General features: G+C 38.9%; 1 protein-coding gene across 2 annotated transcripts in view; it reads left to right on the top strand.

Moving 5' to 3' along the window:
• The window catches only part of STXBP4 (syntaxin binding protein 4), a 161622-nt gene that overhangs the window by 117347 nt on the left and 18656 nt on the right, over window positions 1-25619 (top strand). The gene's annotated exons all lie outside the window — the stretch shown is intronic.

Here is a 25619-nt window from a genome sequence, read left to right as displayed (position 1 = left end):
ACTTCAGTTCTTTTTCTGAATTGTTAGTGTGGACATGGTGTAGGTTAGGTCTCCTGCCTTAGTATTAATAGTCCAATAGAGGAGTAAAGACACATTCCAGGAAATAATGTCTTGTTTGATTGTTTATATTTAGACTATAACATCTGAGCTGTGTTCTCATGTCTCAAGGACTAAAAAGTTTAATGAGAAACACACATTTGTAAACATATTTTTTTTAAATGCTCAAAGGAGACAGTACTGTTTCCCAAAAAACTCATCAATGCACGCAAAACATTGCTGTGGAGTATATTTGCATTTGAGAATATAGCTTAGATATTTTACTGTCAAAATATTTTGTGGTGCTTGTGCTGTTTCCAAAGACCATGAGCCCCTAAATTAAGCACACAGATAAGTGTTTACTGTGACATCAGATTCAGAAGCCATGAAAGCAAGCGAATCCCTTGGAATGTACAGGGCCGTGAGCATCTCTCTTTCCTATATAGTTGTTGCCTTGCCCTGTGACATGCCAAGTTTCCCCATCTTAACTCTACTGCCTAATGATGCTGCAGAAACTTCACTGGTGTTTAAAACAGTTTTGAGATTTCCAGGTAAAGATTTCACAGAAGCACAAATTTTATTATCTGGCTTTCTTTCCAGTGGTTGCTCTTCGTACACACTGAACATAACCTCCTTGAATATGAAGGTAACATGTTAAGACTGTGTGGAGGTCAAAAAGGATAATTATGGCTATAACTAATTATCATGTAACTTAACCAAATGTAATTACAAAGCAGTTTTTAACTTTTGTTTAAACATAATTTTCTTATTTGAGCGGAAGACAAAAAAAAATGAGCCTTTGTGTTCTTCTTTTATAGCAGTGCTCAGTTATGTGACCTAGATTTCCAAATCTCTGTAGTATTTCCTGTACAAAACCAGTGTATTCCCTTCCTGCACACCTACCGCTAATAATAAAATATGAGTCAGCTACATAGAGGCACTATCTGTGTAAAGTTTTTAATCAAAACCTTTTGTTAATGAAAAACAAGTACCTAGTGCTATTATAATGCAGATGAGCTAATAAACAAAGTATAATTAAGAATCTTTCTAGAGGGAAATTTCTCAGGAGGTAAATATTTAAAGATTCACTCTTAAGTTGTTGGTTTTTGGTTTTTTTAATGTGCTTTTTTTGGGGGGCTACTTAAAGAACCCTGTTTTTATGTCTGATGTCATCTTGGAATTCTTGGTGGGCAGAAACTCTGGCTCTTTAATTTGACACTGAAGTAAACAAATATTTTTTGGGCGATTCTCTTCAAAGAATCTTTCCTGTTATTACAATCTACTATAATCTCGCTTTTTTTTTTTTAAAGAAGATGTACACACTCTGGAAAGCAAAACACTCTCCAGCTCTATCATGTCAAGTGATATGGCAGATTTCAGCCATGCTACGAACTTTCCTCTTATCTCAACCCATTCTATAAAAAAGACAGGGTAATGAAATCTTCCATTTGTGATCCATTCCAATTTTCATGATAACCAAAGTTCTTAGACAACCATTATGGCATAACATTATTGTCAAGAAACTGGACAAACTCCAGGTTTCTTCGCTGAACACGCATCACACGTGGGATGCACTTCCCACAGTGAGAAGCACTGTGGCTTTAACTGAATAGCACAGCCCTCATTCGGGAAGGGTGTATCTTAAAGAAACACAGATCTATTCAAATTGGCTGCACTAATAGACAATAAAATGATAGTTTCGGCTATATAGATATAACATCAAACATCTGTGTTATGAGTAAAATGCTGACTCCTCTAGCTGTTTCCAAAGGTATAGATGTTGACATTATAGGAGCAAAACAACTGAATGATGGATTGAATGGTTTTAGCTTGTATTGGAATTGTTACCATAGTCTCCAAGAACTGCTGTAAAGCATTCGTTTTTAGGGTCTGTTCCCTCCTAGAGTCATTTCACTGCTTCTGTTCCTTCCTTCCCTCTCTTCCTTTCTTCAACAAATATTGTGTACCTACTATGTGTTAGACACTGTGTGTTGAGGGAAAGAATAAAATGGACATGGCCTCCTTAGAGCATACATTTGACAGGGAGTAATTGCATATCTTTTAAAACTTTAATTATATACTTACGGATGTGGTAAGTGTTCTAAAAAAGAATAAGGTGCTAACATTTTCAAAGCAAACGTTTTCAAAGGCCTACCATATGTCAGGCATTTTGCCAGGTTCATGGTAAACAAAGGTGAATGAAACAACATGATCCCTATCCTTATTGAGCTTACACATTGTTGAGGAAAACAAAAAATAAACAGAAACACCAATAAATGTCATTTCAGACTGAGAAAAGTGCAGTGGCTTTAGTGTGTATGTTGCTCTGATAGAAATGGAGGGAGGGCAGGGATGATCTGTTTGCCTGATGAGCTTCCAAGTGGTGACTTACAGGATGACTAGGAGCCAACCATCTAGTGAGCTAAGTAGAGAGCATCCCAGACAAAGGCAAAGAGCTGCCTACTCCAAGAAATGAAAAGAAGGCCAGAATAGATTGACTTAGTGAGGTGGGGGAAGATTTCAGGGAAGATCTGCTTTTGAGGAATACTACGTAATTTTAGAAGAATTACATCTAATTTGCCTATGAGACATCTGAGTGGAGATGTTATTGTTGCTTATACTAGACTGAAATCAGAGGAAAGGGCTGGACTCGCCAAATATGAGAGTCAGCAGCACAGGTAGAGTTTTTTAAGTTTTGGAAGTTGTGAGATCACTGAGGATGAGAATGTAAGTCCAGAAAAGAAGGGGATTCAAGACTGAATCCTAAGAACAAAATTTAAAGGTCTATAGAGAAAGAAGAAGCTAGACAAAAAAGTAGTGGTCAGAAAGATAGAAACCAGGATAAGTGTAGTATTGTGGAAACCAAGGAAAAGTGACTGGTTTTAATTTTTTTTTTTTTTTTTTGAAGATTTAGTTTGAGAGAGAGAGGGTGTGCATGTGTATAATTGGGGGAAGAGCAGAAGGACAGGGAGAGACACCCTGTTGAACATGGAGCCCAATGCAGGGCTTGATCCCAGAATCTGAGATCATGACCTAAGCTAAAACTGAGTCAGCTGCTTAACTGACTGAGCTACCCAGGTGCCCCAAGAAAAACTGAGTGATTATAAAGTATATGCTTTTGAATAGTTAAGCAATTGTCCTGTTAGATAGTAAAATTTTAAAAAACTATCTCAGTAAGTTATAAAATACTCCACAGTCATTAATACTGTGTGTATGTATATATGTATGTTTTTAGAACCACTTGCCCCAAGAAAGTAGAAACGGACTTAACCAGGTTAACCAGCTGATCTTTTCTCTCTGTAAAGCATACTCTTCGATGCCCGTGGGTGATGTCTGTCCTGTCTTCTTTCCAGCGCTACCCTGAACTTAAGCTGCTGCCAGTTAAAATGTTTATCAGAGTTGGTTGTCTTTGTTTCCAAAAGGATTAATGCCAGGTGTACTTGCTACTCTAAATTAATTGCATAATTTGTAATTTAATGAAATAATGTAAAAAGAAAAAGTTATTTTTACAAAAATTAAGTTGGTTGCTTTAGAGAGATTTGATAAAGGTGAGCTTATAATGCTATTGATTAGATGTGAGGGAGTCATCTGTAAAAGACTGGAGGGAAATTATAAAAGTCTAGAAGAATTCTGCCATTGGATTTTTCATAACTTTTTAGTTCTCCATCCACTTTAAAGAAACTGAAAGTAAAAATGATAGTTGATGCATTTTGAGTGTGGTTTCTGAAAACAAAACAAAACAAAAAAAAAACCCAGAACACTAATCAGGGGACTAATCAACAAAGAAAAAGCTTTGACCTAATAAAGATTGACAAATGAATATATATTTGTATGTTTTGATTTAAAATAAAATATACAAATATAAGCATATAAAATAAAAATATATCTGCATATATGTTATACCTTAACTGATGGTTAATCTTCTACTCTAGCCAAGTATCTTTGTATCTAGTTCTGGCAAATGATACAAAGATAAACTTTAACTCAGCCTATGTTCATTACTAAAATGTACTAATAAATTATTGAGTAAGTGGAATTTCCTAAGCATATTGTGTTTCTGCCCCTACCCTTTGTATTTCTTTGTTATACTGAAAACTTTTAAGAATGTATTTGATTAGTCATCAGATCAAACCAGTTTTATTCTTTTTTTTTTTTAAGATTTTATTTATTTGACAGAGATCACAAGTAGGCAGAGAGGCAGGCAGAGAGAGAGAGGAAGGGAAGCAGGCTCCCTGCTGAGCAAAGAGCCTGACACAGGGCTCGAGCCCAAGACCCCGAGATCATGACCTGAGCCGAAGGCAGAGGCTTTAACCCACTGAGCCACCCAGGCACCCCAAACCAGTTTTATTCTTAACACATAACCACAGTTAAGGTTACCAAAGCATGCCCCTCAAGTAGAAAATATACATTAAGAGGATCCCCTCTCCACCCCCTTTATTTTCTGGAATTCTCTTTTCAATTAATTTCAGACCTTTCCCAAGTTACTTAGAGGACATGAGAAAGAATAATTTTTAATACTGCTACATTTTAAATATCAGTTCTTACTGTTCTGTAAATTTACCTGCAAGCATTTAACTTTTTATCAGTAGTCATATTTTCAAATTAAACTCCATAGTTAATTGTTAGATGGTCAGTGATCAATGTGGCGTGGCAAGTGATTAAATAAAGTAGGCAGGTCATAAAATAGAGGAAAATAGAAGACGGTGATTCCGTGGGGAAAAAGCAAGGAAGTTTAAGATTCCCAGGGTTTATAAATTAGATTCCTAAAGTAGATTTGATCTACTGGATTTTAGAGGTGTTTACACATACACACACATGTCTGATAATCAAATACAATGTTCTTGGTTTCTGCCTATAAACAGTTGCATGCTATTACTTGCGTGTTGCTCAGGAGACAGTTTTAATGCCAATGCTTTGAGACATGGTTATTATATATAGCATCAGAGGTAAAGTCTTTGGACCATCAGATAGAAACAACAGAAAGACAGATTTTGGTTCAATTCTGAGCAAGAACCTTGGACAGTTAGACCTATACAAAAATGGGAAGTTCTGTGTTTTGCCCATCACTGAGAGCCTGGAGCAATCCCAAAAGACTTGTAGATATACTGGGTGAAAATGAGTCTTTTCTTCTGAAACCCCTTCTGTATGCTCTGTATGCAGAGCATTGAGCATTTTGTGCAAAGGGCAAGTGAGTATGTGGGGGCTGAAGTGCAGCCAACTGGATGCTCTGGTACAGGACCTCGTTTCCCGGAGGAAGGGGCACCATTTTATAATTTTCACAAAAAGACCAGTACCCTGGCAAGCTCCATGCCCTCAGAGTCGCAATCAGCTCAGAGGATGTGTTCTATTCCAGACATGGAAGGGAGTGCCATTTTCAACACAAAATGGAAACTTTTTAGCCATGCCACAGGCTAGCAGTGGTCCTGTTTTCACACATGTTGGTCTTCCTTCCATTCCCTTCTTTCCAACACCAAGAGTCTCCATAAGCAAATGAAAGGAAATGAATTAAATATTCAGTTCACAAGATAATACGTCTAGAACCAAGTATGTCTGGGGAAGAAGACTCAGTACCCTCCAGGTGTTAGCCGTCTGTAGGAGGAGGGAAACAAAATATCTGTGCAAATTATCATAATGCAGAGTTGAAGACGCTAAGTATTTGATGAATGATACAAAGTGCCAATAGCTCAGTAGAATAAGGAGGGAAATTATTTTAAAATCAGTAAAACCTTTATAGAGAATGAAACATTTAATATTTGGCTCGGAGAAATTTTGAGTGGCGGGAATGGAACCAGAAGGCAGTTGAGGTGAATGGGAGACAAAGGAAACCTGTCATAATTTAAAAGCACTGGAAGAATTATGGGATGCAAGATTGAAACAGATATCTCATTATTTATGCCATTATAAGCAACCACGGTTGAGAAAATATCTTGAGAAAATAATTAACTATATGCCCGTTTGCACTGATACCTTAGGGTCCTCCAAAGTCTCAGGCAAACTCATTCTGGTACCTTAATATCTTAACCTTAAACCACTCTCCTGTTATCTTTTTGTTTTCATCACCTATGGCCAGTTCAGTGTTTGCCTGACGAGGTCTATCACACCAGAAACTATAAAATCAGGTACTTGCTTTCTCAGCCTCCCACATCTGGCGGTAGCCCCACAACCCAGTTCTGGCCAATGAAATATCAACCAAAGTCTGCTTGGGAATTTCTGGGTAAGTTTTCAGTTAACAGATAAAGACAGCCGGAACTGGACTACCTCTTTTTCCTTCCTTTCTGCCTGTGATGTGGATGTAATGCCTGTAGTTTTGGGGGCCCTATTGCAACCAGAAGGTGAAAGGTGTGAAGATGAACCGCCTATACACTAAGGATGCTGGAGTAGAAAGAAAAAACATGGAGCCTTGATGTTATTGTTGAGAAACCTCCCAACTCCTTAAAAGTAAACCCCTGTGTGTTTGCCCAGCTAATTGGACAGCCTGTTCTTTTCACCTGGAAGCATTCCTTACGAAAATGCCAATTTTTTTTTCTAAATCTCTCTAGGCAATTTTGCCTTTTTTTTTTTTTTTTTTTTTTTTTTTAAAGATCTGAGGATAAGGTTTAGTTCTTGGGGTGTAAGAACTCAACAAACCATTGCTGAACATTTATTGTGCACCAGAGACTATCCTGCATGCCGGAAAGTGATACAGGATAAATAAAACATGGTCCTTGCCCTCAAGGAACTACTGCTGTGATAGAACCTGGTGCAAACCATGTAAGTGCCATAAAGGAGGGGAAGGTGGGTTCTGCCAAGGAAACCCAGGAAGGACGCACACAGGCAGTACCATCTAAGCTGGTTCTGGATTGATGAGCAGAAGCTTAAAAGTCAGGGAAGAAAAGAAGGGATTGTGACTCTAGGCAGAGTTAGTAGCCTGTACACATGCAGAGATGAGCGAAGGAGTGGGACCTCGATTGGGAAGAGCAAAAGTTCAGAGTAGTGGGAACATTTTTACTTCCTTCTTTTTCAGGTATGACTATATTTAAAAAATGAAAATAGATTTTATTCCACACAGCAATTCGTATCATTCATAGAGGGCAGTTAATTTAAGCTCCCAAGTAATTTGAGTTTATAAAAAGTCATCGCAGGAGCTGATCAGAAGTTTCTCTCTAGATTGTAAACTTCCATATTTAGGCATGTATGTTGATGTTTGATTTCCTAAGCAGATGAAAATAATAGAAAGGGATTGGTTTAGAAGAAGAAACTTTTAAGAACTTTTGAAGCATTTCTTTAACAATAAATATGTAAAGTTTTTAGTGACAGGTATTTATCCAGTTGTTGAAATATATCCCGAAAGAGGGGTGCCGGGGTGATCATCTTAAATTTTTTTATTATTTATTTATTTTTATTTTTATTATTTATTTATTTATTTGGTGGGGGGATGCATATGAGCCAGGGGAGGGGCAGTGAGGGAAGGAGAAAGAGAATCCCAAGCAGACTTTGTGCTGAGTGTGTCGCCTGACGTGGGACTCGGTCCCACAACCTTGAGATCTTGACCTGGGCTGAAATCAAGAGACCGACACTTAACGAATTGAGCCATCCAGGCACCCCTCTTTCAGGATATATTTCAACAACTGGATAAATACCTGTCACTAAAAACTTTATATATTTATTGTTAAAGAAATGTTTCAAAAGTTCTTAAAAGTTTCTTCTTCTAAACCAATATATATATCCCTAAAGATCATTATCTCAAATCAAGGTGCACTTAAAAGTAGGAAACTCCATTTTTAAATTAGTGAACCTCTTCCAGTGATTTCACTAATCCTTCATTTTATTCAAATTCGTGTGACTTTATATCCCTTGTATTCATTTGTTATCCTTCTTTTTTATTATTAATTAAAATAGACACACAATTTTAAATGGGAGGTTTGCTCAAATGCCAGTCCCAGAATTTGGGTTGTTCAGAGGACCCCAAATTCCAGCAACATAGTTGATAGCCTCTTGCCAAAGTACATTTGTTATCAAGATCCCCAAATATAACAGCTTTTCTTTTTGTTCAGTAATTTATTAAGCTAATTCAATGAACGGGGAAAGAAATGCTTTGAGGTCTTACTACAGCTGAATGTAACAGTATAAAGTTAAAGGGAAAGTTGGCAGAATTGGCACCTAACTTACTTGGAATGGTTGTCTATATCAGTCAAACCAAGTCACTGTATAGAAATAAAAATTAACTATAATCGCATGTGTTTTCATCCAGAATTATCAGAAATTATAATCATCACTGATCAGATGAGAGATAACTCTCCTATTTCTTAGCTTATGATATGAATGATCTTTACTAAGTGCTGCCAGACAGAGAGGCAGGATAAAAGAAAGAGTAAGAAATGAAATATTGTGACCTAATGTTACCATAACAGACCACCTGATTACAACAGCAAGTGGCAGTGAACCAAAAGAGAAGGTGGCGGAGGGTGGGGGGGGTGGTGGTAGGAATAAAGGAATAATGTAAAAAGAGAAATATGACTTGAAATCCTAATAGATAATGCGTTCCTGATTGTACGCCGTCTTTCCTAATTTGTATTCACTAAAATGCTGTTTACTTATTAATGATTGGTCACTGCTCCATGTCCAGGCGGTGCTGGGTTGGGTTGACATAAAGATATGACAGGATGCCGGGACAAGTCACCATGGACATATAATATCAAGAATGTTTGGGTAGCGGCACCTGGGTGGCTCAGTTGGTCGAGCAACTGCCTTCAGCTCAGGTCACAATCCTGGAGTCCTGGGATGGAGTCCCACACTGGGCTCCCTGCTCAGCAAGGGACCTGCTTCTCCCTCTGACCTTCCCCCTCTCATTCTCTCTCATTCTCTCTCTCTCTCTCAAATAAATAAATAAAATCTTAAAAAAAAAAAAAAAAAACTTTGGGTAAAAAGGGAAGTGGGGCCCTGGTGACACCATGAGAAGAGATGGAAGTAACAGCTTTCTGTGGAGAATCTGAGGAGTAAGATGGAGGTCCAAATGGTAGGGCAGGCTGTGAGGCCGGGAGGTGTGGAAATTAAGGAGGGAGGAGCAGGGGTCCATCACGGATCAGGAAGCTGAGTCTGCAAATAAAGTGTATGCGTTTGGGTCTGATCTTCCTTTTCCATGGTGTCTGTGTATGTGCTGTTTTGGAAGGTATGACTATTTAAGGAATTATAGACTAGACTGATTTTTATTAATAGTTTTATATATAAGCATTTAAAAAAAATAAGAAAAGTAATAGGATGAAATTGTTCTAGAAATGCTGTTTGCCCTCCAGCCTCATAACAGATTTACTGAAAGTGCTGGAGTTAGCCCTCAAAGCAACTTTACTTTTATAGTACTGATTGGCAGATTTTATATTTCTGAGTTCAAGCTCTTTTAAAGAGTATGAATTTACCTTTGCATAGTCAGGCTGAAGTAATTCTATCAAGTAAGCTGATTTACCAGTGTGCAGATTTGGATCCATTTTTATAGCTGTGTTAGTTAGCTCAAGCTGCCATAACAAAATACTGTAGATTGGGTGATTTAAATATCAGAGATTTATTTCTCACAGTTCTGGAGGCAGGGAAGTCCAAAAACAAAGGCATTTACAGAATAGACTGTGGGTTTCATTCTGAGACCTCTTGGCGTGTGATACCCACATGACCTCTCCTTTGTGCACGCATAGGGAAGGAGGAGGGGTGGGGTGCTCTCTAATGTCTCTTACAAGGACAGTAATCCTGTTGGATTAGAGCCCTCACCCTTATGACCTCATTTAACTTGTTTCTTTAAGATTTTATTATTTGAGGAAGAGAGAGAGAAGGGGGTGGCAGACTCCCCACTGAGCAGGGAGCCTGACATGAGGCTCAATCCTAGGACCCCTGGGATCATGACTTGAGTCAAAGGCAGATGCTTAACAGACTGAACCACCCAGGTGCCCCTGACCTCGTTTCACTTTAATTACTTCCTTAAGTGCCCCTGTGTGCCAGGACCGGGCATTGGGGCCTGGGGCTTCAACATACACATTTTGTGGGGACACAAACATTTAGTTCATAGTAATAGCAAACTGTTAAGCAGGCAGTAATTAATAATTGAGAGCTAATACACTATTTACATTTGCAGAAGAGGTCTGAGTACATTTTACACCCTGCACAGAAATTGTTCTTTCAGCATTGTTGTGGAGTGGCATAGAGGATGATCACCAGATTCAGAGTTACATTACTGTCTTTCTCTGTAACTGACTCTGTGACAAAGCCCTTCAACCTATTTTGGTGTCAGTCTCCAAATTGTAACATCAGACAATTGGATAGAGGATTCCTAAGATCCCTTTCTATCAAAAAATCTGTTAGTTTTGCTTCCAATATGGCCAAGGAGGCTCCTGGCAGACTAACCATCCTGCCTAACCCAATTATAAACCATGGACAAAAATGAAAGACAACCACCTGAAGCCTCTGGAGAGTGAATAAAATCAGGCAGGTTCCAGGGATTAGTCAAAGCTTGAAAGAAGAAACCAACATGGGATAAGTTTCTTATTTATTCCACTTTTATTTTTTTTTAAGATTTTATTTATTTATTTGACGGAGAGAGAGAGATCACAAGTAGGAAGAGAAGCAGGCAGAGAGAGAGAGGGGAGAAGCAGGCTCCCTGCTGAGCGGAGAGCCTGATGTGGGGCTCGATCCCAGGACCCTGAGATCATGACCTGAGCCGAAGGCAGAGGCTTAACCCACTGAGCCATCTAGGCACCCCTTATTTATTCCACTTTTAGAGTGAGGATAAAGGTACAGGGACTTCAGAGTGTCTGATATAACTATGTGCAAGAAAATATACCCACAATCAGTGCAAAAATTGGCAGTCTAAGCAAAGAAATAGAAATCATTTTTTAAAACTAAGTGGAAATTAAAAAGTAGAAATTATAATATTTTTAAACATTGGAACAGTGTTAGCCTCTGGGGGGATGGTGGTAAGTATCCCCTGGAAAGGGATCTTTCTAGGATGATGGTACTATTCTATATCTTGAAAAGATTTGGGGTTACATAGCTGTAGGCATTTGTCAAAATTCAGTAAATGTACACTCTGATTTGTGCATTCCACTGTGGGTAGATTTTTCCACCAAAGGAAAAAATTCTGGATAGACTTCCCAATTGAAAAATCTCTAAATCAGAGACCTGCCTACAAGCTGGACAAGGAAACTCTGGTACATGACTGTGATCTTTGAAATTCCTTCAAAATTATTGATTACTGAGTGACTGTATTCCATAGTGATGAGCCTTCCAGGCAGAAAGAACAGTATCTGGAAGAGCATAGAGGGAAAGACAGACATGGTATGTGCTAAGTAATAGCTCAGTGGCTAGACAATGAGTGGGATTAATAGGACTTGAAGATAAAAACAAAGACTGGAGGGGCACCTGGGTGGTTTAGTGGGTTGAAGCCTCTGCCTTCGGCTCGGGTCAGGGATCGAGCAGCGAGTCGGGCTCTCTGCTCAGCAGGGAGCCTGCTTCCCTTCCTCTCTCTCTGCCTGCCTCTCTTCCTACTTGTGATCTCTGTCTGTCAAATAAATGAATAAAATCTTAAAAAAAAAAAAAAAACAAAGACTGGAGCCATATTTTAAAGTGGTTTTTTTTTTTTAATTTTTAAAGATTTGTTTATTTATTTGAGGGAGAGGCAGAGGGAGATAGAAAGAAAGAATCTCAAGCAGATTCCCTGCTGAGCACAGAACCTGATGTGGGGCTTGATCTCATGACCCTGAGATCATGACCTGAGCCAAAATCAAGAGCTGGACCCTTAACCTACTGAGTTACCCAGGCACCCCAGTGTTGTTTTGTTTTGTTTTGTTTAAATTGGGGTTGTTCATACCACTGCTTTGAGAGCTTTCCCTCTGCTCTTTTAGATTAAGTTGTGTAATTTATGTGCAATAAAATGGAAGTGTACAAGTCACTGAGTTTTGAGCATGTGTACAGTTATAGACCACCACCATGACTCCAGAACTTTATCATGTGCGCCTGTGTAATCAGTCTTCTCCATTACTTCTGGTCCCAGGCTTTCTGCCACTATAGTTTTACTTTTTCTAAAATTTCATATTAGGCTATAAGTATGTAACATCTTCTACTTAATGGTATAGTGCTTTTAGGATTCATCCTTGGTGTTCTGTGTCAATAATGCTGAGTGGTATCCCATTGGATTAATATTCCACAGTTTATCTAGTCACTAATTGATGGACATCTGAACTGGGGATTTTACAGAAGCTCATATGAACATTCAAGTATGTGTCCTTTTATAAATATGTGTTTTGAAAGGGTCCTAAATGCTATACTGTGGTTTGTTTTAAAAAAAAATTTAGATGATCATTATACTGTGAGAACTAATGTTCTTTGTAGAGGAGAAAAGGCAAAGTTCAGATCACTTTTATTTGAGTTTGTAACTCTTTCATTAATATTCAGTTTATCTGACTACATGAAAGTTATTATTTGAAATATCCCCTTGCTCTACAAAGGTGTTTTTATTGCTTTTCTTTAAATCTTTTTACAACATAAATATAATAAAAAGTTAAATCTTAAGGACAAATATCCAAAAGTTTTGGTTTTCTGATTTGTTCAGATTTTACATGAAATCTTTAACAAATTTCCAGATAAACTTTTTTTTTCTTTTTTTTTTTTTTACTTAAAGACAGTGTTAACAACAAAATGCTAACTGGGAATTAGTGATACTTAGAGGTATTGTTATCCTCAATACAGAAAACATCAATGATCTTGATTTTTTTTAACGATCTTGATTTAATTTCATCTGGTCTGTGTCAATGTTTGTAAAAATTGCCTATCTGATGGTCCTCCACTACCCTGTTGTCAAAATCTACAAATAACAGTTGTGCAAATATTTGTGAGAAAGTTCCCCTGGTGAGTACAAAGACCTTAGAACAACAGTAAAATTTCAGATATGTGCAGGATTCACTGAAACATCAGCCTTCATGGGAGTCAAATTTCTGTAGTTAGTCAACAAATACTTCTTGAGTGCCAAGTGTATATGTGTGTGAGGCATTGTTCTGAGTCTGGTCACCATTCTACCAGGCCTTGGATAGTAAGCACTCAACAAATGTGAGTGGAAAAGGTGTTGAGCAAAAGTTCCTGGCAGATCCAGGGTCTGGGCATTTAAGGAGCCAGTAGCCTGCTAAGGTTGTTTGAAGGTTACCATGCTGGACAAGTTCTGAGGGACATTTTAACTGGCTTTACCAGCTTGCATGAGATTCCAAATCAGATTGAAAGATGGAATATGGAGATTTGAGGCCAGCATATCCAAACCCACTTTACCTGCCAAACTTAACTGTGCTTACATTTAACCTGCCCCAGTCTTTTTTTATATATTCACTCTCCCACTTTTTTTTTTAATACAGTCTGTAATTATACACATAACTATAAGGTTTCATAGCCAATTTTGTTGGGAGCAGTGAGCATTTTTTTTTCATCTCTTTATCATCTTTTCTTATGCTCTGACCTCTCATTCTCTTGTTTTCTTCCTTCTCTTTTTCTACCCCTTTCTCTTCTACTTTCTTTCCCTGACTACAGAATGAAGGACAAAACTGTTTTTTAGTTTTCTGGACTTACTGGGGAGAAAAGTTTACAATCCCATAATTTAACTAATTTAAATTGTAGAATACTTTGATATTTTATACATCTCCTTTAAAAATAAAACTGAAATTAGGGGTGTCTGGGTGACTCCGTGGGTTAAGCCTCTACCTTCAGCTCAGGTCATGATCTCAGGGTCCTGGGATCGAGCCCTGCATCGGGCTCTCTGCTCGGCGGGGAGCCTGCTTCCCTTCCTCTCTCTCTGCCTGCCTCTCTGCCTGCCTCTCTGCCTTCTTGTGATCACTTTCTGTCAAATAAATAAATAAAATCTTTAAAAATAAGTAAATAAAATAAATAAATAAAAATAAAACTGAAATTAGTTATGAAGTTTTTTTTTAACTTTATTTTTTCAGTGTTCCAAGATTCATTGATTATGCATCACATCCAGTGCTCCATGCAATACGTGCCCTCCTTAACACCCACCACAAGGGTCATCCAACCACCCACCCCCCTACCCTCTAAAACCCTCAGTTTGTTCTCAGAGTCCACAGTCTCTCATAGTTCGTCTCCCTCTCTGATTTCCCCCAACACCCTTCTCCTCTCCTCCTCCCAGTGTGTCCTCCATGTTATTCCTTATGCTCCACAAGTAAGTGAAACCATCTTTTAATTTGTATGTGGCTTTTGATATATTTTTTTGTCAGTGACGCTTCCCTTTCTGGGGACAAAAAAGTGTCACACCTCTGATTTAGACATTAAATAAAATAAAATGAGCATTGTGGTAGACAGAATTCTAAGATGTCCCCTCAGATTCCTGGCCACTGGTATATAGACACACTTTCTACCAGTTACTCAACCAAATACTAACCTAGGAGCTGCTGTGAAGAGATTTTGCATATATATTTAGTTGACGGTAAAACAGGGAGATTATCCCAGAAGGTCTAATCACACAAACCCTTTAAATCTGAATCTAGAAATCAAAGACAGAGAAGTCAGATTGAAAGCATGAAAAGATGTTCCATGCTATTGCTAGCTTGGAGATGGAGGCGGGGTCACCTGGCAAGGAATACCAGCCACATGTAAGCTGAGAGCAGCCCCAACTAATATCCCACAGGAAAATGGGGACTTTAATCCTACAGCTTGAAAGGAACTGAATTCTGCCAACAACAAAAATGAATTTGGAAGCAAATTTTCCCCCAGAACCTCGGATGAAAACTCACCTCAGCTGACACCTTGATTTCAGTTTGCATACCCTCAGCAGAGAACCCAGGCATGCCATGCCTTGCTTCCAACCTGCAGGATTATGAGCTCCTAAGTGGGTATTGTCTCAGGCTGCTAAGTTTGTAAGAAAACGTGTACAATCATGAACATATGTTTCCTTGAAAGCTCACTTCCAAAATACATAATTTCTAGAGTTCTGGTATTCTGGTATGGGATACTTTTATAAGTATGTGATGGTAGTAGAATGCTAATGACATTCCATTGATGTACTCATGAAGTCACCTTGAGAGGTATGTTAATTTCTCTGTTGGTTCGAACCTAGCTAGCATTTTGACCTAGTTAACAAACTGTTCTTCCTGTTTTCTTCGGAAGTCTGTCTTCCTATTACTGTCAGGCAACCTGCTAGTTGGAGGCAAATAGTGGTGTCTATTTTGGACTACCCAACATACTGCCATTAGTCTTAACCAGTGAAGATCAAACTTTCTTGACAGCAACTTTACCACCTCTAGTCACTAAATCTGTTTTCCTGAATGGTGTAAAAAATAAAGAAGTGCAATTCCTCTTCCCCCCCCCTTCTAGTTGATCTATTAATTCATGTTCAGCAGCCACTAACCTCTTAATATGTTTATTTCTCTAATAACAAAAGTGCTTTAAGGAAATCCTGTTTATCGTTGTACACTAAAAGGAATTAGGACCCCCTTCACACACACACACCACACATATATCACCTCTATAGACTGATTATACAAAGAAAGATCTCACACTCTTGTGAGGATAGCTTCAGCAACTTTTGTGCTCAGTCATATTAGTACACTGAATGAAGTCCATTGTATGTCACTGATTTTAAGCAAAACCAACCTAAACCAGATCATTGCCCCAGCATTGTGTAAATACCCAGAGAAAATTCAGTAGAAGCCTGCATTCTCTTCCTCAGTCTGGGTCATGGGATGAGAGTGAACAGTGTTAAGAAAGAACATTTAAACTGGCTTCTCAAATATCTAGACCCCATGATCTTAACTGGAAATAAAGGACTTCCAACTGTAAAAATACTGAGTTTTGCATCTGTCAGGAAGAGAAACATAGAAAATTAATATTAGCTTTTTCCATCCTGTTAAGTGGATATTAGTGTAGTATTTATTTGACCAGAAATGGTGACAAGATAAAGAAGACTTCTGAACCACCAAATAACCTCTGGAAATATTTTTACCATGTTGTTCATTTAATATGTTACAGCTTTTTAACTTGCTCAGTGAGTGACTTCTAACTAGAAAGAACTTATATCTGTTAGCATTTCAACTTCTGAATTTGAGATGTACAAATATCGAAACATATAAAATCTTTCTACATTATATATGTCATTTGATTTTTTTTCTATGCTCGTTTAAATGATTTATGTAACCATGTGGTAAAAACTCAAGCCGTGGGTCTAAAATTATGTCTGTTTATACTTTATGCAAGTCTAATTTCAAGGAGTGTTTAAAACAAATTCAGAAAATCTATATAGTTTTTTAAGAGATTATTTCCTTAGAAATTATTTTTATATTTAAAATACTGCATTATTTGGCTATTTTTAGATTACAATCATCTCTCAGTATAATAGATTCCTTTTTCATAGTAAAATTAGCTGGTAGTTCTTTTAAAATTGGAACTACGATTCAGACCTACAAATTAACTTGTACAATTGTAAATCTAACATAAAATGTCTCTAAAATAGACTGCTTTGTGTTCAAGCCTAAAAATTATTTTAGTTCCTTTCAAAAGAGCATTTCTGTGGGTAATAGTGCAGAAATTGAGATATGGGAGTTTTGTTTTCTTTTTTTGTTGTTGTTATACAAAAGTTAGGCAAAGGTGTTATTTGACCGTTTTGAAATGTCGATCGTTGGCAGTGCACCCAGGAATTAGGGAAGCGAAAGCATCACAGCACTGATTAAACGCCTAGGCTGTAGCACCAGATTGCCTGGGTTCAAACTGTGACTGCTCTGTTTATTAGCAGTGTGACAATGGGCAAGCTACGTAAAGCTCCATACCCCTCAGTTTTCTCCTGTCAAATAAGGTCAATAATAGTAGCAATCGCAAAGGATTGTTATGAGGATACAATGAGCTAATGTTTAGGAGATGCCTGGAAGAATGCCAGGTACCTAGAAAGCTTTATGTAAACATTTACTAAATACACCATTCACTATTAGGGCAGTGATTCTTCACATCATCAGATGAGGGTGGTAATAATCAGTTTCATGGAATCACCTAATGGACAAAATGGTATTTCTCTCATTTGATTTTTGGAACTTTCTATTAGGACTAAGGAACTAAGAGAGAGGTGGGCTCCACAGAGATTATATTGGAGCTGGCTAGTACTTTTTAATGTGCTGACTGTCAAACATGGACTTTATTAAAAATCAAAATATTTAAACTGTAAATTTAAAGTACATGTTTTTAAAAAGGTAATAAATACTCAGAACTTGGGGTGTCTGGGTGGCTCAGTGAGTTAAAGCCTCTGCCTTCGGCTCAGGTCATGATCCCAGGGTCCTGGGATTGAGCCCCGCATTGGGCTCTCTGCTCAGCAGGGAGCCTGCTTCCTCCCTCTCTCTCTCTCTGCCTGCCTCTCTGCCTACTTGTGATCTCTCTCTGTCAAATAAATAATAAATAAAATATTTTTTAAAATACTCAGAACTCACCACTTCCTAATCATTTTCCTACACTGTACTATCATCTTTGTTCTTATCTAAGTCTGTTAGACCTGGGAACACAATGCATTGGTGTACCACTTGGCATTGCTTCCCAACCCTGTAGCCAGTGACATCACATTAGTAGCTTGAAAAGAGTCATGGTAGGAGTAATTACACTACAGAAATCAGTAAATGCTACAAATGAGCTCTCTCTCCAACCCTCCCCACCCCCGCAAGAGGTGGTTGTCAAATATTTACCATCACACCACTCAACAGATTTTATCATGGGTGAAATAGAGACTATATCATTTCCTGTATTAAGAAGAGGATTGTATAAAGATGTACACCTTAGTAGAGATTTCCCCTGTGGATAATTTAAATACTTATTTTTTATATGAAGCATCCATTACTCTATATTATCTCTAGAACCATAGCTCTGAAGAATGAGCTGTTATTTTCATTACTATGACTAATAATGGTCTCCTTTTGTATATCATTGTTTAGGTTATATTATCTAATGAGAGTCTCATGATACCCCCCAGGTGAGACAACAGCTATTAATCACTACTGTATACTGTAGATGAGAAAGTTGAGACTTCATAAATTATTACTATTCCATGGTTATTTGAATTGTACTTGAAGAATATTACATACAGATTTGGATTTTCTGACTGCAAATCAAGTGAAAATTGTACTGTGTGATGATTCTTTAGGGAAACCTTACTATGAGTTAGAAACCTCTCTTTCACCTTCTCTGTTTTCCCTTCCCTTACCCCACCCTCTTCCCTCACCCTCTGCTTCTCTCCCTCCCTCTCTTCCTCTCAAGTTAACAGATCCTAGAAGTAAGATGTATTTGAACTTTTATAACAATTACACTAGCAAGTGTTTTGTTTTTTTTTTTTTCTTTTCAGCGTAACAGTATTCATTGTTTTTGCACCACACCCAGAGCTCCGTGCAATATGTGCCCTCCCTAATACCCACTACCTGGCTCCCCCAACCTCCTACCCCCCGCCCCTTCAAAACCCTCAGGTTGTTTTTCAGAGTCCACAGTCTCTCATGGTTCACCTCCCCTTCCAATTTCCCTCAACTCCCTTCTCCTCTCCATCTCCCCATGTCCTCCATGTTATTTGTTATGCTCCACAAATAAGCGAAACCATATGATACTTGACTCTCTCTGCTTGACTTATTTCACTCAGCATAATCTCTTCCAGTCCCGTCCATGTTGCTCAGAAAGTTGGGTATTCATCCTTTCTGATGGAGGCATAGTACAAGTGTTTTTCAAGTAAATTTGGCTCTCTTTGAATTCTGAGATTGATGGTATTGTCTTTATTTTATTCTCAGAATTCTCATTCTCCAGTTTTCTCCCCTTCCCAGCTCCTGCCATTGCCGTCCATGTGAACCCACCACATTTACTCTTCTGTGCTTTTGTCCACTGACATTTGTGGTCCTCTACTTTCACCGAGAGCCCTGGCATCAACAGATGGTGGCTCAAACCTCCCACTTCCCCAGCTCATTACATGCTGTATGGTCCTCAGTCAGACCTCCCAGCCATTTTCTCTATCCTTCAGCCTCCACTGTAGTTTTTACTTGTCTTCTCATTCATTTTGTTGTCTGGGGCCCAGTATTTCAAACATTCTTACAAATCCCTTCAGTTCACTCGGCTCTCTGTCCTGTCACGCTATGTCACAAGACTGTAAGCCCCCACAAGCTCAATCTTCCACCTTCTGCACAATATACATAAGTAACGAGCATTGGTATAGGTTAGACAATCATAATTCACTAGATTCCACTAGATCTTTTATTGCATAATCATAATTTTAAAACTTTTTTTTTTAAGATTTTATTTATTTATTTGACAGAGATCACAAGTAGGCAGAGAGGCAGGAAGAGAGAGAGGAGGAAGCAGGCTCCCCGCTGAGCAGAGAGCCCGATGCGGGGCTCCATCCCAGGAACCTGAGATCATGACCTGAGCCGAAGGCAGAGGCTTAACCCACTGAGCCACCCAGGTGCCCCAATCATAATTATTTTAAAGTCCAATATTATATTTATCCCTGAATCTGATTTTGTTGGTAGTTTTATCTTTTGACAGCGATCCCTATTTTTTTTCTCTTGTTTTTTTCCTGTGTCTCATAATTTTGATTCAATGTCAGACATTGAATATACAGAACCATGGACACTGGAATAAATATTATTTAAGCCCAGAAGTGGGCCTGTCTCATCTCTGTCAGGCCCTTAGCGTGGCAGGTGATGGTAGTGGGGGAGGGTGGGGCATTCGGTCTCATTTGTAGGCAAGCTGGATTTACATTCGTTTCTACAATCACAATGAATTTAGAGTCGTCCAGTGGTTTTCTGCCATTCCCTTGTGCTTATGTAAGGTCCAGAAGGCTGGAGGGTTTTTCTCAGTGTTCCTGCTTGGTCCTCAGCCGGAAGGCAGCAGGCTGTACACACATCACAGTGGATGTGGATGTTTAATGTTGCTCCCTTGCCCTCTGCAACAAATAGATGGCTCTTGCTTTTTGTTCCGTGCAAGGTTAGAGCTGGATGTGGGGAGTAAGGGCTGGGGAGAGGCTCTTGGTCTTCCTACTCCAGTCTCTGGTTTAGCAGACCCTGTGCCCAAGTCACAGGGTAAGGACTTTCTCAGCCTTCCTGTCCCTCCTCAGTGGCAGACAACCCTATTTCCTACTTAGTGCTCAAGTGGGTTTCCTGCCCGTCTCCTTGTGGATGTCAGATTCTTCTTTGTATCATCATAGGATTCTGGATTTGAAAAGTTTCCTGCCCTTGCCCCTACAGTGACTTAGTGCTCATGCAGGATGAAGAAGACATCAGGTTTCCTATGGCTCTATGCCCCTCACTGGGACAAACAAGATTTTCCTGGAGTTTGGGCAGGGGTTGGGGTGTGACAGTTTCTATCCCCCAGGATCAGATGACTTTTCTTCATGTCACTCAGTGTCCTGTCCAGGATGGGGAGGTGTCTCCTGCCTTCCCCCGGCCACAGCCAGCTATTCCTTCACATTAGAGAGGGTTGAGGGCTCTGCAGCTTTATGCTTGTCCCTTATAGTGTAGTTGATCACCATCTTGTACTCATGCAGGGCCCAGAACATGGATGGTACACCCTCTTCCTCTCAAAACTTCGCAGGTTTTGCATGAGCTTGCACCACCCATAGGGCTCTCTCAGGTCTCTTGCCCATCCCCAATTTTTCTCGTAAGCAAGGAGCTGTTTAGGGAGAGCAGATTCTCCTTGGGGAAGGTAAGGAGCTGAGCTCCCAGAAATACTAAAAACTATCATGCTAGCCCATAAGTCTTACAAATTTGTTAAAATTTTAGATGTTTCCTTCTTACCCACTTTAATGGCATCGTTTCTTACTACGCTCTGCCAAGAGAGAAGAGTTCACGCGCCGCATCTTTTCTTGGAGGAGCTCATCACCCTTTGGAATTCAGTTCACCTCAGGGTCAGCTCAGGTGAGGAACTCAGTCTCTGAGGGACTCAAAAAAATTATTATATTTTTTAGGTTGTACAGCTTTTCCCCGCATATGGTGGGAGCAAAATTCTTTGCAGTTTTCCTCATCTTAATGAGAAGCAGATCTCCTGCTTCTTTTTTAAGAAACTTTCAAACAATTTTAACATGCCCTGCAAAACCTTGCACAGTCATATTTGCTTATCTGTCCAGCCAAATCTTGTATCATCCTCTCCTTCATTCACTATACTCCAGCAACAGTGATGTCTCACTTCCTCAAATGTGCCAAGTTTGTCCTATCCCCAGAGCCTTTGCACATGCTTGTCTGCTCAGCCTAGAGTGTTCTTTCCCATGTCTATACCTCCTTAACGGCAGTTCCTCCAGGGGTCCTTTATCCCACATCCCCTTTCCAAATTAGTGCAGAAATTACTTCCTCGTTTTTTCTCACAGCCGGACAATATCCCATTATCTGGATATGTTGTCTCCAGTCATTCCCCATTGGTGGTCATTTAGATAATTGCCGATCCTTGTTTGTTTTAACAGTTAATCTTGTACAGAAAACATACCTGTGGGCTAGATTCCTAGAAGAATTGCGGGTTTAAATGGTACATGAGGACAGTGAAGATAGTGCTTCAGAGTCTGGCTGCTGCCACCTGCCAGCCATGTAACTTGGACAAATGATTTCACTTTTCTGTGCCTCAGTTCCCTCATCTGTAAAATGGGGATGATCACAGTACCTCTTAGAATGGCCATGAGGCCGAACAGAGTTGGTACATGTGTCGTACTTGGAACAGTCTAGCACATAACCACTCAACAAATGTCAGCTGTTATTATTAGCACTTAAGATTTTACACAGATAGGGGAGCCTGGGTGGCTCAGTGGGTTAAAGCCTCTGCCTTCGGCTCAGGTCATGATCCCAGAGTCCTGGGATCGAGCCCCACATCGGGCTCTCTGCTCAGCGGGGAGCCTGCTTCCTCCTCTCTCTCTGCCTGCCTCCCTGCGTACTTGTGATCTCTGTCAAATAAATAAATAAAATCTTAAAAAAAAAAAAGAGGGGCGCCTGGGTGGCTCAGTGGGTTAAAGCCTCTGACTTCAGCTCAGGTCATGATCTCAGGATTCTGGGATCGAGCCCCGCATCGGGCTCTCTGCTCAGCAGGGAGCCTGCTTCCTCCTCTCTCTCTCTGCCTGCCTCTCTGCCTGCTTGTGATCTCTGTCTGTCAAATAAATAAACAAAATCTTTAAAAAAAAAAAAAAAAGAAAGAAAGAAAGATTTTACACAGATATTGACAAGTTCCTATAAATATGTTAACAATTTATACTCCCATCAGTATGGGAATGACTGTCTCTTCACACTTTCAACACAGTGTCTTATTAAACAACTTTTTAATCTTTACTAACATGATATACATGACATCTCATAACAGTTTAATTTGTATTTGTCTCATAAGGAGTAAAGTTAAGCATATTTTCATGTGTTTAAGTGCATTTGTCTTTTCTGTGTCCTGAATGTTCAGCATGTTCCCCTGACTCCTATTCATCATTGGCCTGTTCTTACTGATTTGTGTAGTTCTTTGTGTGTTCAGGGATTTAGTCTTTGTGCTGTAAGTTACTCTTTCACAGTATTCAACACTTTTCTGTCATTGTACTTCTATTTTTAACGATGTCTTTGTTTATAATTATGTTTTAAGGCTCCATAGACCAAGTCCAAGTTTATTTGTTCATCATTGCATATTGAACACAAAGTAAAATACTGAACACATAATAAGTGATCGATACGTATCTGATGAATGGGCCAGATATGACAAAGAGAATCTCATTACCTAAATAGACTGGAAAATTGGAAGGAAACTAGTTTGTACGAAAACATGATGAGTTTAGTTTTGGATATGTTGAGTTTTAGGTGACAGCTAAATATGTATAATACTCTTACTTTGGCAAGATACTCACGAAGATTTTGGAGCCATCCCCATGAAGTGGTTGATTTGAAACAGATGATCACTGATGGAGAGAATGTTATGTGAGAGTCTATGGACAAATACTTCCAATCAGAAACAATTTCAAGTGATTATGGTTATAATAATAGTTTTAAGACAGATACAAAATGAAAAGGAAAAGTAGAAACATTATGTATTTATAAGAATAAAGCAAATGAGGAATGGAGAAAAAAATGTAATGCCTTGGAATAATAATGGTTATTGAAAAGTATTTAGATCATATTATAATTTTGCCCAAATCACTTGCTGTGAAGAAATGAAATCATTTACTAATGGAAAACGGGGTCTAGCTTAAGCATACAAGCTTGTGTAAATCAAAAGTGCTCTTTTTGTATAAAGTAAGCTACTTGGTTTATCAGTATTGTGTTTTTCAGTTTATAACTGGACAGTGATTGTGTTTTCTAGTACTAAACTATCACTAAGAGATTATTACTATCAATTTAGCCTCCAGTTCTGTTTTTCAGATTATAGTAGCTGCATGAAAAAGAAGAAACCATTCAGTCTTCTAAAAAGAAATGCTTATTTTTTCAGAATAGAGAATTTATCCTAAAATAAGCTGTGCATATTATTTAACACAAAAGAATCATCTTTATGGCTACAGTCATTCATTAACCATATTGACTAAAATGAATATGGATTAGTACCTTTAATATGTCTGTTGTGAAGTTACAGTCCTTGTTTAATAATTTTAAGAAAATAATCAGGAGATGCCTGAGTGGCTCAATTGGTTAAGCATCTGCCTTTGGTTCAGGTCAAGATCCCAGAGTCCTGGGCAAGGAGCCTGCTTCTCCCTCTGCCTCTGCTGCTCCTCCTACTTGTGCTCACTCTCTCTCTGGCAAATGAATAAATAAAATCCTTTAAAAAAGAAAAGAAAGAAAGAGAAAAGAATCAGGGCGGGAATTCTATTTTGATGACAGAGAGAATGTGTGGTACTCCAATGTCAGTCTCAATTTTTAAAGGACACTGTGGATTAAAAGGCACTAAAGTGTACATTTTTTTCTCCTTTTTATGAAAAAAAAACTGTGATTTAAAATTTAGAAGGTTTTTGTCCAAATGATTTGTTTGTCCAACCATTATTATAGCTACAATGGTTGGACAAACAAATCATTTGGACAAAAACCTTAGTCCCATTAGAATGACTTTCTCCTTAACCTTGAGCTGTCTCTTTGCCTTTTTGACTGGATAGTCTAGTATTTCTGAGCATTTTTATCATGGAAGCAAGATTCTTCTGTACACTCATGACATTCTTCCCTGCAGGCAAGGTGGTTGTCCATGATCAATGATCACACAGAAAGTGTGAAATGCAGAAGGTGTGAAAAAAGAAAATAAGCCTCCTTGAGTAGGTGCAGCAGCAGATTATTGGGGCCCGTGTGCCTGGGCATGTGCTGCTGGAAGAGATGGATACGGTGCCACTTCGGGGGCTTCTAAGAAGCCAGCCATTCGCTTATGCTGCCTTCCCAGAAACACTCATTTTTTACTTAAGAGAGGAACATTTATTCACCAAGAGAGCAAAGAAGCTCCTAGGTGGCCTGTGTTCATCGACAAAGGATACCGTTACAGAATTTTTAGCCAAGGTCTTTTTTTATACAACTTGTGTTAATGCACTGGAAATAGATCTAAAATAAAAATGTTCTTGTTTTCCTTAATTATAAAAGCAACTTCAGAACCGTTCTCAAGGAAGATTCTTAAAGAAGGGAATGGTGACAGAGTGATGCTTTATTTCATTCAAATAGTTCGTGCATTTTTTTTAAAGATTTTATTTATTTATTTGACAGACAGAGATCACAAGTAGGCAGAGAGGCAGGCAGAGAGAGAGAGAGGAGGAACCAGGATCCCCACCGAGCAGAGAGCCCAATGCGGGGCTCGATCCCAGGACCCCGGGAAGATGATCTGAGCCGAAGGCAGAGGCCTTAACCCACTGAGCCACCCAGGTACCCCTAGTTTGTGCATTTTTGCTCAGCCTCATGCTGAGACTTAGGGGAATGTAAGTCAGTGATCTATTGTGGTAGCTCAGTTTCTTTCCAAAGAAGTAGACTACCTGAGCCATGGAGTCTGTTCTCTAGTGCATTAATGTAGATTACACCCATCAGTGGATTCATGACAAGCCAGGATCAAAAGACTGATCCAAAAGGTCAATTAAAATCCTTAGCAGCATGCAGGGATATCGCAGAAGGATAGAAACCATTGTATTCTAGAGGGGTGCCTTCCATAGCTGCAATATAAAAGAATGGGGCTGCTCAACGTGGGCCTGTTCTCTCGATATGAGGACACAAATGTACTCATTTACAGAAATATGGCCAAATAATTTCTTGCTTACTTCAATCTGCATTTCTTTATAGCTCAATAACTACTCTCAATCCCATTAACAGAAATGAAAGCTAAGTTTAGCAAATTGTTTGGCCGTTTATGTTTAGTACACAAAATTCTTAATTAACAAAATAAAATACCACAATCCATTGTAAATCACTTTGCTAAACTTTCAGACTTCACAAGGAATTCGGTCTTGTCCAGAAGCTACTTTCAAGCCCCTGCTGATCGGGCACTCATGCACCAATACCCTGTAGAGCTGAGCGAAAACATGTAAAGGGAGCCAATTAAGGAAATGTCGAGCCAGAATAGACAAGTAAGGTCTGTCTTGTCCATCCTTCTGCCTTCAGGCAAAAACCATCCCCTGCACCAAAAATTTTTGCTTGAATCCTGCTGACAAAAATGCTCACCCC

The sequence above is a fragment of the Martes martes genome, assembly GCF_963455335.1.
Source record: "Martes martes genome assembly, chromosome: 16".
Taxonomy (NCBI): domain Eukaryota; kingdom Metazoa; phylum Chordata; class Mammalia; order Carnivora; family Mustelidae; genus Martes; species Martes martes.
This window is presented reverse-complemented; position numbering and strand designations above follow the sequence as displayed.